Genomic DNA, 12,690 nt, shown 5'->3' with positions numbered 1-12,690 from the left:
TGGGAACAGCCGTGCTTTGGGGCACAGCCCTAAGTTCCTTCTGACCATTAAAGCAGGGGAGAGCCATGCTAGCAGAGTACGTGGCACAGCCCAACACCTGCATCCCACAGCTGGTCCAGACTGGTGTACTCAAATGCAGTTTGAGGCAAACTGACAGCAATGACAATACGAGATACTTACAACTAGTGTGTGACACAGCATCCCTATCCCGGGCATTATTTAATCGTAAGGAGCTCTCTATTCAATATTTTTCACAACCTTTCCCCACGTCAGAGCGCATCTTTAACCAGATGCAGTGCAGAAACCCACCCCACCCTCGTGGCAGTCGCAAAAGCCCTCTCACCCTCACCTCCACCCAGACAAGTCAGCGACATTAAACCAACAGAATACCTCAAGGTGGAAAAGGAAGAAACAACTAGGGACAAAATAAAACAAAGTTCTATTAATGCTAACTACACGTTTCCTTTTGCGTTTATATTGCTGCTCCCCTTAACCATCTCCAGCTGGGGACATAGCAGCAGCTCACCACCTCTGCTACAGTGGGGCAAAACCCTGACACAGAGGGGACTGCTGGTCCTGATAAGCTGAACACGAGGTAAGAGAAGAGCAGGAAGTGAACCAAAAAAGGATTTTAAATAACAGCTGGCAGCTGAAGAGTTAACCACAACCTTCTTTCTTTTAACACAGCCTTCTGTAGTAGCTAATGAAGGTAATGAAATATGACATGTAGTTTGGCCCTTGACCACGGAGCGCACCTCCCTCCCCTCCGCCTCGTGAACAAAGCCAGAACAGATGGAGCTGTGGCTGCGGGGTCGGGCTGGCGGCCGCTGCCCCACACGGGTCGGGTGGCCTTGCCCCAGGGCGGGAGTCAGTGGGAGAAGGGTGCTCACAGCAAGGTGGGGCACAGGGAGCAAACCACATTCATCCACAGGGCAAGAGCAGCACCAAGGTCTGCTCCTTTGGACATACAGCCCCATGAGCATCACCAAAGGACACATGGAAATCAGTTTTATGTGCCGGCCCAGTTATCTGCTGCTGGCCTAAACATAACAAAACACGCTCACCAAACAAAATGATGGTGAGCTATTGCACGAGCAGAGGAGAGGCTGCACACTGATAAAAACCACTCCTCCACCTCATGGCAGCAACCCACCACGAACAGCCAGTCCCTCCTCAGCAGAGCTGGAGGTGGGAAAGCCTTCTGAAGGGAAATATCCACCAAAAAAGGCTTCCAAGTTCTCAGCTGTTACAGAAGCAACTAAAAAGTTCCTCACCCAACCCTTGTGACCAACCAGACCTCTGGAGAGGAGTGGGCAGCTCCTGGCCCACATGGCCCCCAGAAAGGCTCCATTTGTCTCTGCCAGCCCAGTCCAGAGCCCCAGAGCACACAGCTGTGCCCCAGGCTCACCACAGCCACATAGGTGACACAGCAGCCACAGCTGGCGCCTGTTTCCTAAGCCCTCCCAGAGGTGCTCACCTGCTGGCCCATCTGCATGCAACACTGATCATTAAAGGAAAATCAGTTTGCCTTCTGCTTTCTCACTTAGTTGCCCATGGACTGCTCAAATTGCCAGAGATCTAAGAAACAAAACCTGAAATTCAGAATAATCCTGGAGAAGAGCCATTCAAGAAACTGCTAAATCAATAGATGCAGCCAAAGCGTCCTCCAGGCGAGCTGCAGGCTCAGCACAGTGAGCAGGGTGCCCATCCCATCGAGGTGAGGCAGAAGATGCTTGGCTGAGGCATCCCCACAGCCAACCCAGCCCTCCTGCAGCAGCTCCTCTGCAAGCTCCCCAGCAACATAATTTGAGGGATTTTTTTTTTTTTTTTTAAAGTACCTATAAAATAGTAAGGTATCAAAAAAATCTAGACAATACTATAATTAAACTTAGTTTTTCAACCTTAATCTGTCCCTCTGTTGCATATGCATTGTTATATATGCTTGAATTATATGCTAATTCCCTATTCCTCTACAGGAGGCTGAACCCATTTAGTGAACACAGCGGAGCATGCGATGGGTTGGTGCTGAATAACAAAATCATCTGCTGGTTACGGAAGCACAGCCTTGTCTGAAGCCAAATTTGGATACATAACTTATGTGTGTGACCTTACCCACGGTGCCTTTGTTGCCTGCACGTAAAGAGGGGTTAATTGTGATTTATGGTGGCTTTACACCACACAAACAACACTGTATTTCACAAGGAAGATGTGAGGGTGTTTTCCCAGCTGTGCCTCAAGCACCTTAAGGATGGATCCAGCATGGGCTCAGCCTCACATCCAGCGCTGCTCGGCAGCCAGGTGGTAATGCAGAGCTGGAGAGAGGGGATGGGGGTACAGCCAGTGCCAGGAGCACCACAGCAGGCCGGAACCTTCCAGAGAACGCTGCAGAGGACACGGGCCAGGGCCAACACAGTCACAATGAGAGCACACACTGGGGCTGTCTCTGCACACCAGCACATCCAAAGCTGCTGGGTTTGGCCACTTGGCTTTGCGCTCTGGTAGCCTAAAGGTGTGTGAAGCCACAGTGCCCAGATGTGACACGGGGCACACTGGTGAGTCAGGCCTTCAGCCTCACTAGCACAGCAATGGAGCAGGGCTGCAGCGGGCAGGAGAAATCCCCATGGCCCCGGCAGCACAGAGCCACGGGGAGGCCTGGAAATTGATAGCCAGCTTCAAACGTTATTTATCATTCGCAGCACAGACACTGACATGGGCCTTTTGAAAGGGGATACTGTACCTTTAACCTTGGCTCTGCACACACGGTAATTTGGGATGCGGGCCCCAGTTCATGGGGTGACCTTTCAGCGGGCGCAGGGGGAGGGGCTGTGCTGCACTTATTTATGAGGCGGTTGGCAATTTTTGACATCACATGCTAGCCCCATTATTCACATGCTACATGACATGAGATTGGCCCTTTTAATGCAACAACAATGCATCAAAAAATCTGATTTTCTGCTCTGACAGCAGGCTTGTCCTCCTTACCTCCCCAAAACATCATCTTTCCAGGTTAAAGGCCAAGGAACGTGATTTAAAAGCACACTGCTTCCACCAAACGTGGAGCACAGCACCAAAGCAGCCAGGTGCTGAGGGTGGAGTCCTCCCCATCCCCACACAGACAGCTGCTGTGACCCCAGCACAGCGTTCAGCAGGAGGAATTTCTCCTCCCCACATGTAAGAAATGCACCACGGACTTATGAAGTCTACAGTCATCATTCCATCTGAAAGCAATTCCCTACGTGCAGCCTGAAGACTCTGCTCTGGGGTCTGCTGTGCTGTACACACACCCCACTGAGATCAGCACTGTTTGTGCATGCAGCCGGTGGCACTGCCAGCTCAGTGACCACGCAGTGACCACGCGCACAGCCACACCACACAAGGAACTGGCCCACGGAACTGAGCTCTCCTTCTATAGAACTTGAAATATCCGCTAATGCACTTAAAGATAATAAAATACAGTTCACAAAAATGCACTGCAACGCATGTATATTAAATCACTCATCAGCTAATTCCACAGAGAAAAGAAAACGGTCTGTATGTTTAACTTTTCCAAATATCCTTTGTTGTGGGCTGGCAAAGAGTCATTTTAAGGCAGTTGATTTATATTTATAAAAGCATTTCTAAAATCACTACAATTCCTTTACAAATCTATCACATGATGATGTGAATGACACTGATCCCAAAATATCATTACAAGTCAATAAGTGGGGCTAATTTTATCAGTATTTTTTATCAACTCCAACAGTGTTTCCTAAATGCACTGTCAAAAGCAGACATAATAAGTATTAGAGAAAAAGTATCTTGCTAGCAATGAGTAACTTCACAGGTCCCGAGGATGTTTATTTGATTTTTAGGGCAGAATCGTAGGCGTGCTGCTCCTTCGCCCAAGAAATAAGACCTATAGAAGCATTTCCACATTCACCACCACTCAGTGTGCAAACAAAACAAAAACCAAACCCTCCGTGCCCTGCCAGCCCTGTCCCCTTCCCCTCACTGACTGGGACTTGAGCACTTCCCAAGCCAGACACCACTGCAGACTGGAAAGCTGTGACCTAAATCGCCTCATAGCTATGGGGGACACCCACAAGGACGTGCATCTGCTGTGCTCGGGGACCCAGCCCAGACCCGGGGAACGGCACAGAACCCCCCGAGATCCATCTCTGGAGCTCCGCACAGAGGCGGTGCAGCTACCAAAACCTGAAAGTCCACGTCCATCTTTGGATTAAGCTGTGGGGGGCATGCAGGGCCTTAGTTCAACACACAGCAAAGTTGCTGTTGTGGCAGAAGACTGAGGAAACTTGTGCTGTCTCCTGTAGTCACACCATGCCTCACTCCAAGCTCTTTCCCCACAGTGCCAACTGCATTCTCCATCTGGCTCACTGCTCTCCACTGCAGAAGTGCTCACATCTCAGGAACACCTCATCAATGGCTGATGGAGCACTGTGCAATTCTCACTGACAAATGATGGACCATCAGCATTATTTACACTTCAATATTGTTACTGTTACTTCAGAAAGTTTTAAACACACGTACTTCTCATGCTCCATGGGCTATTCATCAGCCTGTTCTGCCTTTTTTGCAGATCACCAGCCTTCACACACCCAGCACGGAGCCCAGCACACACAGCCCTGAGCCGTGCAGGTACTGCTGTGCTGGTGGAGCAGGCAGGGAAGGGAGCAGCCAGGTTTATGAGCCAGAGCAGAGAGAAACATCTTCAGGAAAATCCTCCTCCAGGAGCGGGAGGCAGAAAATCCTAAAGCGGTATTACATTTTTACAGATTTATGTGGGTTTTGAAGCCAAGTTCCAAGACTGGCAGAACACAGAGGGGGAATTATTTTCTTCTTATTAAAAGAATGAGAAGGCCCAACATTGATTTTGTCCTTCATCACCACACAGAAGAACTCCCAACTACCACACGGATGACGGTATGGATAATCACAACACCGTAAATCAAAGCGAACGTATTTATTAGAGTGACTCTCTTTGTTGTCCATGTGTGTGCTGTTTGTTGGCCCATACTGTTATTATTTTAATTTATGGGTTGCTTTTCTCCACTCCTTCCTGCCCCCACAGTACCAGAGCCCGTCCACAAGTTTTACTCATGCCGGTTAAAATCAGCATAATGAAATGTCACAGCAGCCCGACAGCTCTGTGAGGACACTGGGGCAGCACACCGTGGGACGCTGCCCGCAGGTGCCCTGCCGACCCGGCCTCACCCCGCAGCGCTGCCCACCGTGGTGGGGACCCAGCAGAGGCAGCTAACGAGAGCAGCCATGCGCAGGAGAGGAGCCTTTCCCAGCTTAACAGGTCTCAGTGTAATTAAGTGCAATAATTTTAACCAATTTGCAAATCCCACCTCATCTCCCATTTGGTTATAATCACATTCTCATTATTAATAATGCCATACTTCCGTATACTCAGTGCAACGCACAGTGGGATGATGGGCACGAGGAGCAGCACAGAGCTTCTCTCAGATCCCATCTGCCCCAGCGTAATTTAGGCCAGCCTTGACAACCTCATCTGCAGCCGCTAATGACAGCACGGACCCCAGGGAGTTCCCAGGCACAGGGATCCCACTCTGCCACCCAGAGCATGCAAACCTATGACTTGGGTGCTTGGAAAGCATGACACCTCCCCAGAATTCCTGCTTTGGGTTTCTCCGTTAGCTCTCTGCTCTGGTTTCTACCCTTCTGGGCTTCATTGCTTTAACTCTCTTTAAAAATAATGACATTTGGGGTTTCTCCTCTTTCAAAAGCTGGCTGTGCATAGCAGGGCCTGAGCAGCACAGTGAAAGGCTGGCAGGGGCAAGTCCCCAACCCCTTCCTCAAGTGATTTGAAAATGTACACCTGCAAGCCGCCAGGACAAGCTGCAGCATAAGCCTCATTCAATAACAAAATATTTGCTGTAACACATGTATTTAAGGAGGACAGCAGTCGGTCACCAATGACCAAAATCCTGACCCCTGAAGTTCTCTTTTCTGAAGCCCCTCAGAGCGCTTCCAGCTGACCACAGCCCATCGGCAAACAAACACACGGAGCAGCACCACCATCCTCACGCTGCAGCCATACAAGCACTGTTCTTTGCTCTTTTGAGAGGAGAAGCAAGCAGCACTACATAAACACCCGTCCCTGCTTTGGGCAGTCACGATGCAAAAAACAAACAGCCTTCTGACAAGAGGTGGCCCTGACATATGGCAGGAGCCAAAGGAAAAACTCGTACCCACCTCAGGAGCAGGGGAACGCACAGTCAAGAGAGGACATCAGAGAGCAGTATGGTTTGAGTTCACATCTGTTGTTCTGCAGATAAGTAAGGGCAAACACCAACAGCAAACCTCGCGCGTCTTGGCACCTCGAACAGTGCAATATTTACCTGTGTTGAGGTCACAGCTTGCTCCCAGACACGTTGTTCTCTCCTTAATGAGAATCCTCCCTCAGATGTGAGCAGCACACCTCGAGGCCCCGCAGCCCCACACAGCAGCCTGCGGCTGTGCACCCCCTGAGGATGCAGCCCCACACATCGGCCTGAGGGGAATAGGCCTCCACACGGAGAGATGCCAACGTCCCCTGGGAATCTCAGACATTGCTGACAGATCCTCACAGGAGAATAGAAGAAAACAGAAAATCGGGAGAAAAAAAGCATCTCATCTGATGAGATTGGCCCCAGCCCTGTGAGAGGCCCGGCCAGAGCAGCGGCCCAGCAGGGCCCTGCACACAACGCTGCGGGGCCACAGCGAGGCCTTAAGGAGCAGCTGGAGCCGTGGCCTGGCACAGGCTGTGGGAGCCCAGCTCAGCTCCTTCACAGGGCAGCACAGAACCGAGGCTGGCAGTGTGCAGTGTGCACTGCAGGGCGTGCTGCTGGTGAGGTTCCGACCAACGAGACCTGAATTGAGGGCACCTGCCTGGGGAACCAGAGCATCTGCACAGTGCTCAGTGCTGCTAGGAGTGCCAGCACAACAGCTGATCCTTCTAAGACTCACAGAATGTATTTTTATCAATATTATGATTAACTCACCACAGACCAATAGAACAGGCTTGCTTTTAAAAAAAGAATTCCCCCCCCTCCCTCCAATAATTGCCTCAGTTTTGGCTACAATGCAGAATAGGACTTATGAGGAAGAGTCCACAGGAAAGCCATGAAGTGTACAAAAATGGATAAAGAAAACTTGTAATTACCCAGAGCCTACTTATGCAAGCACACATTTGGACAAAAAACACATGGGTGAGGCGGAAGGGGAAGAAGGTGGAAATCAAGAGATCCTCCCACTTGTCATCTTTTAATATTAAATACAGGGGAGAACTAAAGAAACTGATGGTTTGACTTACATAACGATCCTAAAGATCTCTTCCAACCTAAGTGACTGTATGAAATCCCTACACATCACTCTTAAGAAGGTAAATGGAAATAAGAACACTAAATTCCCACAATATCTCTGAGTGTCCCTGCATCCCTTCTCCAGGAGGAGTAACCTGTGTGTTCCATGATGCTGCTGTCTCCGTCAGACTTCATAATGCCACACGGGTGCCATTAATAGCTGTTATAAGAATTCTCAGCTCTTCTGGTCCTAACCAGAACCCCTCAACTCCTAACACTCACTCAGAAGCAATTAGAAGACCTGGTTTTGCTGCATCTGTTAATTCTGACCTCAACAGATGGAGGAGCTCAACACCAACCCTTTTTCCCTCCTTATCAAGCATATACATGGCACAACAGCACTGCTGGGATACTTTCTACAGACAGTTCAGCTGAGGCACATGGGAAGGGTAAGCACGTTTTATTACAGCACACAGGCAAACACATGCAGTTGTAAGAACTGAGTCCAGGAGCTCCTGGCTCTGGCCAGGCTTCAGTCAGACTCTCCTGATTTAGGAACTGGGGGTGGTAGCACTTGGAATTTAGAGTGCCAGGTCGCATAACCAAAAGACTTGCCCTATCCGTGTACTCCACAGCTACGGTGAACGCAAAACTGAATAGAGGGGCCTGTATGTGAATACAGGGAAAAGCAGCATAGCTAGGAAACAGAATTTGCTCAAAATAGCAGATTCACAACAAAACTGGAAAAGCAATGCAGGAACAAAACCGCACATTCTGACAACTTCTACTGAGTTTACTTTGCTGTTTGATTTCAGTGGGTTTGATTTTGTTTTTTAACGAGGTCAAAGGCTTGGGTTCACAGAGCTCCTCTGCTGCCCAATGGCCGCCTGTGCCTCCGCCCACAGCAGGGCCTCCCATGTAGCTGCTAATCCACTCGGATGCTCAACAGCAGAGCCTCGAGTTTTCACGGATTTATGCCCTACGCTGCACACGGTTCCGTCTGTTTCACGGTTATTGTTCTCACCAAGTCTACTTCATCATTTAAATTATTAACAGCAGAATTACACTGACTGAGATCTCCTGGAATAGACAGCTTTAAAATACCACGGCTTGTACTGTATTGATACAACTGAGTGGAACAGAAAAATTGGAAGAAATTTAGATTTAAGGGTCATTAAGCAATCTGTGCTTTTTCCAATTATTTTTTTTTTTCTTTGCATAAGAAAAACAGACAAAAAAAGTTGGAAAAGCTCCTGTAGATGGCCATCTGCAGACTGCCACACATACATTCAAATACCTTCACGCAAACAGTAGCCTGAAGCTGCCTGATTGATGTGCCACACATCAGAGCACACACCATCTTCAATGCTTCCTGGCTCACCTCACTGCTCTCTGGCATGGCTCAGGGCAGCAGTGCATCACATGCGGCAGAACCCAGCAATTCCTCCATAAGCTGCAGCCACAGAGCCTCTGCAGCCAGGGCACTTCTCTTTTACCAAAGGGGACTACAGCATCTGCAAAGCATGGACCTTGCAGCAACACGCATTGCAAAGATGTAAATTTCACACCACTGTAAATCAAACCCAGTGACACAGGTGGGTGAAGGAGAAAGAGGAGGACAGGAGCACAGAGGAACTTCCAAGGCCCTAGTTCATTGATTCCTTCACTGCCACTTTCTCATTAGGAAGAGAAAGTTTCCCACCAGCCTGTTATACACCTACTGCTGCCAAATCATTCAGAATACTAAAAAGAAAAGTGTTAGAATGACAAATTCTCTGTAATTCACAGGGTTGCAAGCCAATTCCCCTCCCTTCTTTGACTATATTTTTCGAAGACAGAAAAGTGACTATGAAAAACCAGTTCTGTTTGAAAAAGGAGCAGAAAGCCACCTGCTGTCAGGGACAAGCCCTGTGTTGCCCCAAGCAGCTCTCCCCAGCCCCAAACACTGCCAGCAGAGGCAACTGAGCTGGTCCCAGAGGTAACAAAATTCATTAATAACAGACTAGAGAGTGCCCACATTCAGATCACACATATGGTTTGAATACAGGGAATTTGCTTTTCCCATGCACTGCATTACACGTTTATACTGAAATAAAAGCCACTTTTTCACCGAACTTCATCTAGCATAATTGACAGATGGCTCCGATTCAGAAAAAAAGCAATCAATGTATTCAAATAGTTCCTACCCAGGCCATGTTGCCTAGTCTTCAAATATTTTGTTACAGACACACTTTTTTAAGATAAGTTCCATGCAGCTTTTCATGGGAGATTTTCTTTTAAAAATAAGACCTAGCCTCCTAAAGCAACAGTTTCTCCTCCTAAAGCAACAGTTTCTCCTCAATTAAGTCAACATCCAACAGTGGTTCCACTATGCTAACAATGAAAGCTTCGTGTACAACAACAAGTTCTTTTCAAGCCAAAGGAAAGTATGTTTCAATCACATCACATACCCAAAACCACGCCACTCCACTGCTCACTCAGCTTGGAGAGGTCCAGGTTACAGCTGGTTCAAGGCAGCTCCTCACAGCCACCAGGTGTTAACAGCACCTGAGCACACAAGTTTAATTGCAGGCAGCACACATTGAATCCATAATAGGAAAAAAAAATTCTTACTTGCACGGTGGGGTAGAGGAGGAGACAAAATGATTGTTTTACAGGGACTTTGTATCATCATTCATCAAGCAGTAAAGACTGAGGTATGCTCTTTCACTAGTGCAAGGCATAAGAAATCTCAAGTCACAGCTACAGGCCCCCCTAAGAAGCCTTCCACAACTGCCACAGGCACCAACTGCCCATGAGGCGATGCTTCCAGCACTCCAGAGCACAGGTCCCAAAACAACCAGGCTGAGAATGAACCACTTTACACAACTTAAGAACAGCAACACTTTTAACGTTTAAATGATTTGTGTTGCACAAAGATATTTCGTAAGAGAGAACTGTGGGGAGCAACAAGAGATAAAATATCCAAACATACTTTGCTTGCGCCAGCACGGCTCACCCTCTCTGCTGGTTCACTACTACTCATGCTAAGCACTTACAACTGCTCTATCCTTACTTTTATTCCCTCCCTCTTATCCAAATGACCTTCCTGATAAATTGCTTCAGGACCTGCTCCTGTGTAGCATCAGGTAATATTGATCCCATCAACTGTTGTGCTCCAGCAGCTGATGCTTGTCTCATCAGCCAGCAGGCAAAGGAGCTGCATGTGGGCCTCTGTTCCAACAGACCTAGCAGCAGCAGGAGCAGCAATAAAGCCAAAGGAATCACTGAACTCCAGAAATGCAAAATCCAAAATGAGCTCTTTTATGGATAGCATTCAAACATCAGAAGCGCACAACAGAAATGTAAAATGTGATTCTTCTTTACTTCCTGAGAAATAGCAAGCTATTCTTGTCTTTACCACTTTTCTCTTTCCTCATCTCTCATAATTAGATGTATTACATCAATGGCCAACCGTCAGCTCTCAGAAGATCTAGCAGAGAGTGGGTTGCTCTATGCGTCACTCATCTGCTGCTGAATAAAGCATTTTTTCTCCCGTCGTAATGACACTTCCAGTTGGAAATAGCTATATTTTCTTGGAGTAAATCAACCCAACAGAAAACACCCTGTAGAGGTTCATTACAGAAGCACAGAGCTGAGACCAGAAGGTATGTCTGGAGGTTGTCTGGTCCAAGACCCCTGCTCAAGCTGGGCCACCTGCAGCAGGTTGCCCAAGGTCATGCTCAGCTGGGTTGGAATGTCCCTAAGGATGGAGACTCCTCCACCTCTCCAAGCAACTTTGCCAGTGCCTGGCCACCTTCACAGCAAAAGAGGTTCTCCTTTTTGAAGTGGGATGTCCCATGTTTCAGACTACGTCCATTGTCCCATGCCTTTCATCTCACGTAACGCATGGCCCTGATGGTCCCCAGGCACCTCGTGGCCTCATGGCAGCAGGGCACGGGCACTGCTAGGAGTGGGGGGTAGACACTGGTGTGTAAGCAGGTTGTTCTGCTCCTAGGGGTGCCCTTCCAGGCACACAGGTTCCTCAGTTTGCTTAAATTTGGTACTAACTTTGAAGAGCAGAATCTGAACAATTCCTTTCTTTTACTGTTATCTATGCAGGGAACAGTGTAAGAAGCCAGTAAGGAGCACGGGCCAGCCATGCTCAGAAGCTGTCTGTGGGGAGTTCTGCCGCTATTTGCTTTTTCTGTCTGTGCCAGAATACGTGCACTTTCAATTCAAACGAGGATCAGCACACAGCTCCTCCCTGAGCACACAGCTATGTACAGAACAGGTTCTGGAAGCGACAGTGGGCAGTGCCAGGAATGCTGAGAGTTCCAGTGGCAGCACTGGTGCTAAAGCCAGCAACAGGAGATCACCATGGAAAGTAACCTGAAGCGTATCTGTGCCTTGTTCTCTTGCACATCAACTTTTCCTGACTGTATCTGTAACAAGAGGGGCAATAATTACTTCACACGGTCCATTCTATCAGCATTCCCTGCACTGCCCACGAGCTCAGCATTAGCTCCGCACCGCACGCAGGAGGCAGAGGGCCACCAGGAGGCTGTGTGCCCACCTCCCTCTGCCCCTGGGGCCGCTGCAGCCGGGAGCACACGCAGGATCACAGCACAAAGCATTAGACATGCTCTGGAAACCCTTTGCCCAGCTGCTCATTAGTACTGCATTAGTCTGTAAACTCGAGCGCAAAGCGCCTAGTTCAAGTTGCTCTTTCTTGATGTACTTGAAAGGTCCTGTGAATTTATGGCAGGATAATGTGGAGCACAGCACCTATTTATGAGTTGATCATTTGTACGAAACCCCCCTCAAAGCGCCGAAGGTTACCATTCGACCACGAGCCGCACTTAGCTGCGCAGAGGGCAAGGAAGCCAAGTATATGAAAGTTAAAAGCATTAATAAAAGTGTGACTTATAAATTACTTCATCTTTGTCACCCTTTTTGAAATGGGGTGAGAGAGGCCAGGGTAAATTTATTTTTTAAGTGCTTTCTGAGACCTGCAAGGGTCAGCCCTGAAATGCTGTACTCTATAAATCATTCCATGCCTATCTGATAGATGTGAGTGCATCATAACATTAACAAATATTGATTTGTTTATCATTTGCAATGGTTTATAGCTAAATGCAGACTTTGTAACATTTTTAGGGAGAAGAAACTTTAATCTGAGAGAATGCAGAACAGAAGATGCATCGGCCGCAGGAGGACAGAGCTGCCTGTCGGTTCTGCTGCCCGACCGTCACTCCATGCACACTGCACTCCTATTACAAAACCAGTTATTTCACTAGATGGCTAAAATTTTCAGGCATTTCACAAAACAGCTTGTATCGCTGCTCAGAACAACAGTGAAACCCTGCATTAGGGGCGCTCTGCTGAATCACAGCCACGA

The 12,690-nt window shown here is 48.2% G+C and overlaps 1 protein-coding gene across 1 annotated transcript in view; it reads right to left on the bottom strand.

Moving 5' to 3' along the window:
• The window catches only part of ZFHX3 (zinc finger homeobox 3), a 504,841-nt gene that overhangs the window by 376,697 nt on the left and 115,454 nt on the right, over positions 1-12,690 (bottom strand). The gene's annotated exons all lie outside the window — the stretch shown is intronic.

This window comes from Centrocercus urophasianus, unplaced genomic scaffold (genome assembly GCF_019232065.1).
Source record: "Centrocercus urophasianus isolate 14NV4802_14NV808 unplaced genomic scaffold, USGS_Curo_1.0 seq_2, whole genome shotgun sequence".
In the NCBI taxonomy this organism is placed as follows: domain Eukaryota; kingdom Metazoa; phylum Chordata; class Aves; order Galliformes; family Phasianidae; genus Centrocercus; species Centrocercus urophasianus.
The sequence above is the reverse complement of the archived record's forward strand: the minus strand, read 5'-3'. Positions and strand labels throughout refer to the sequence as shown.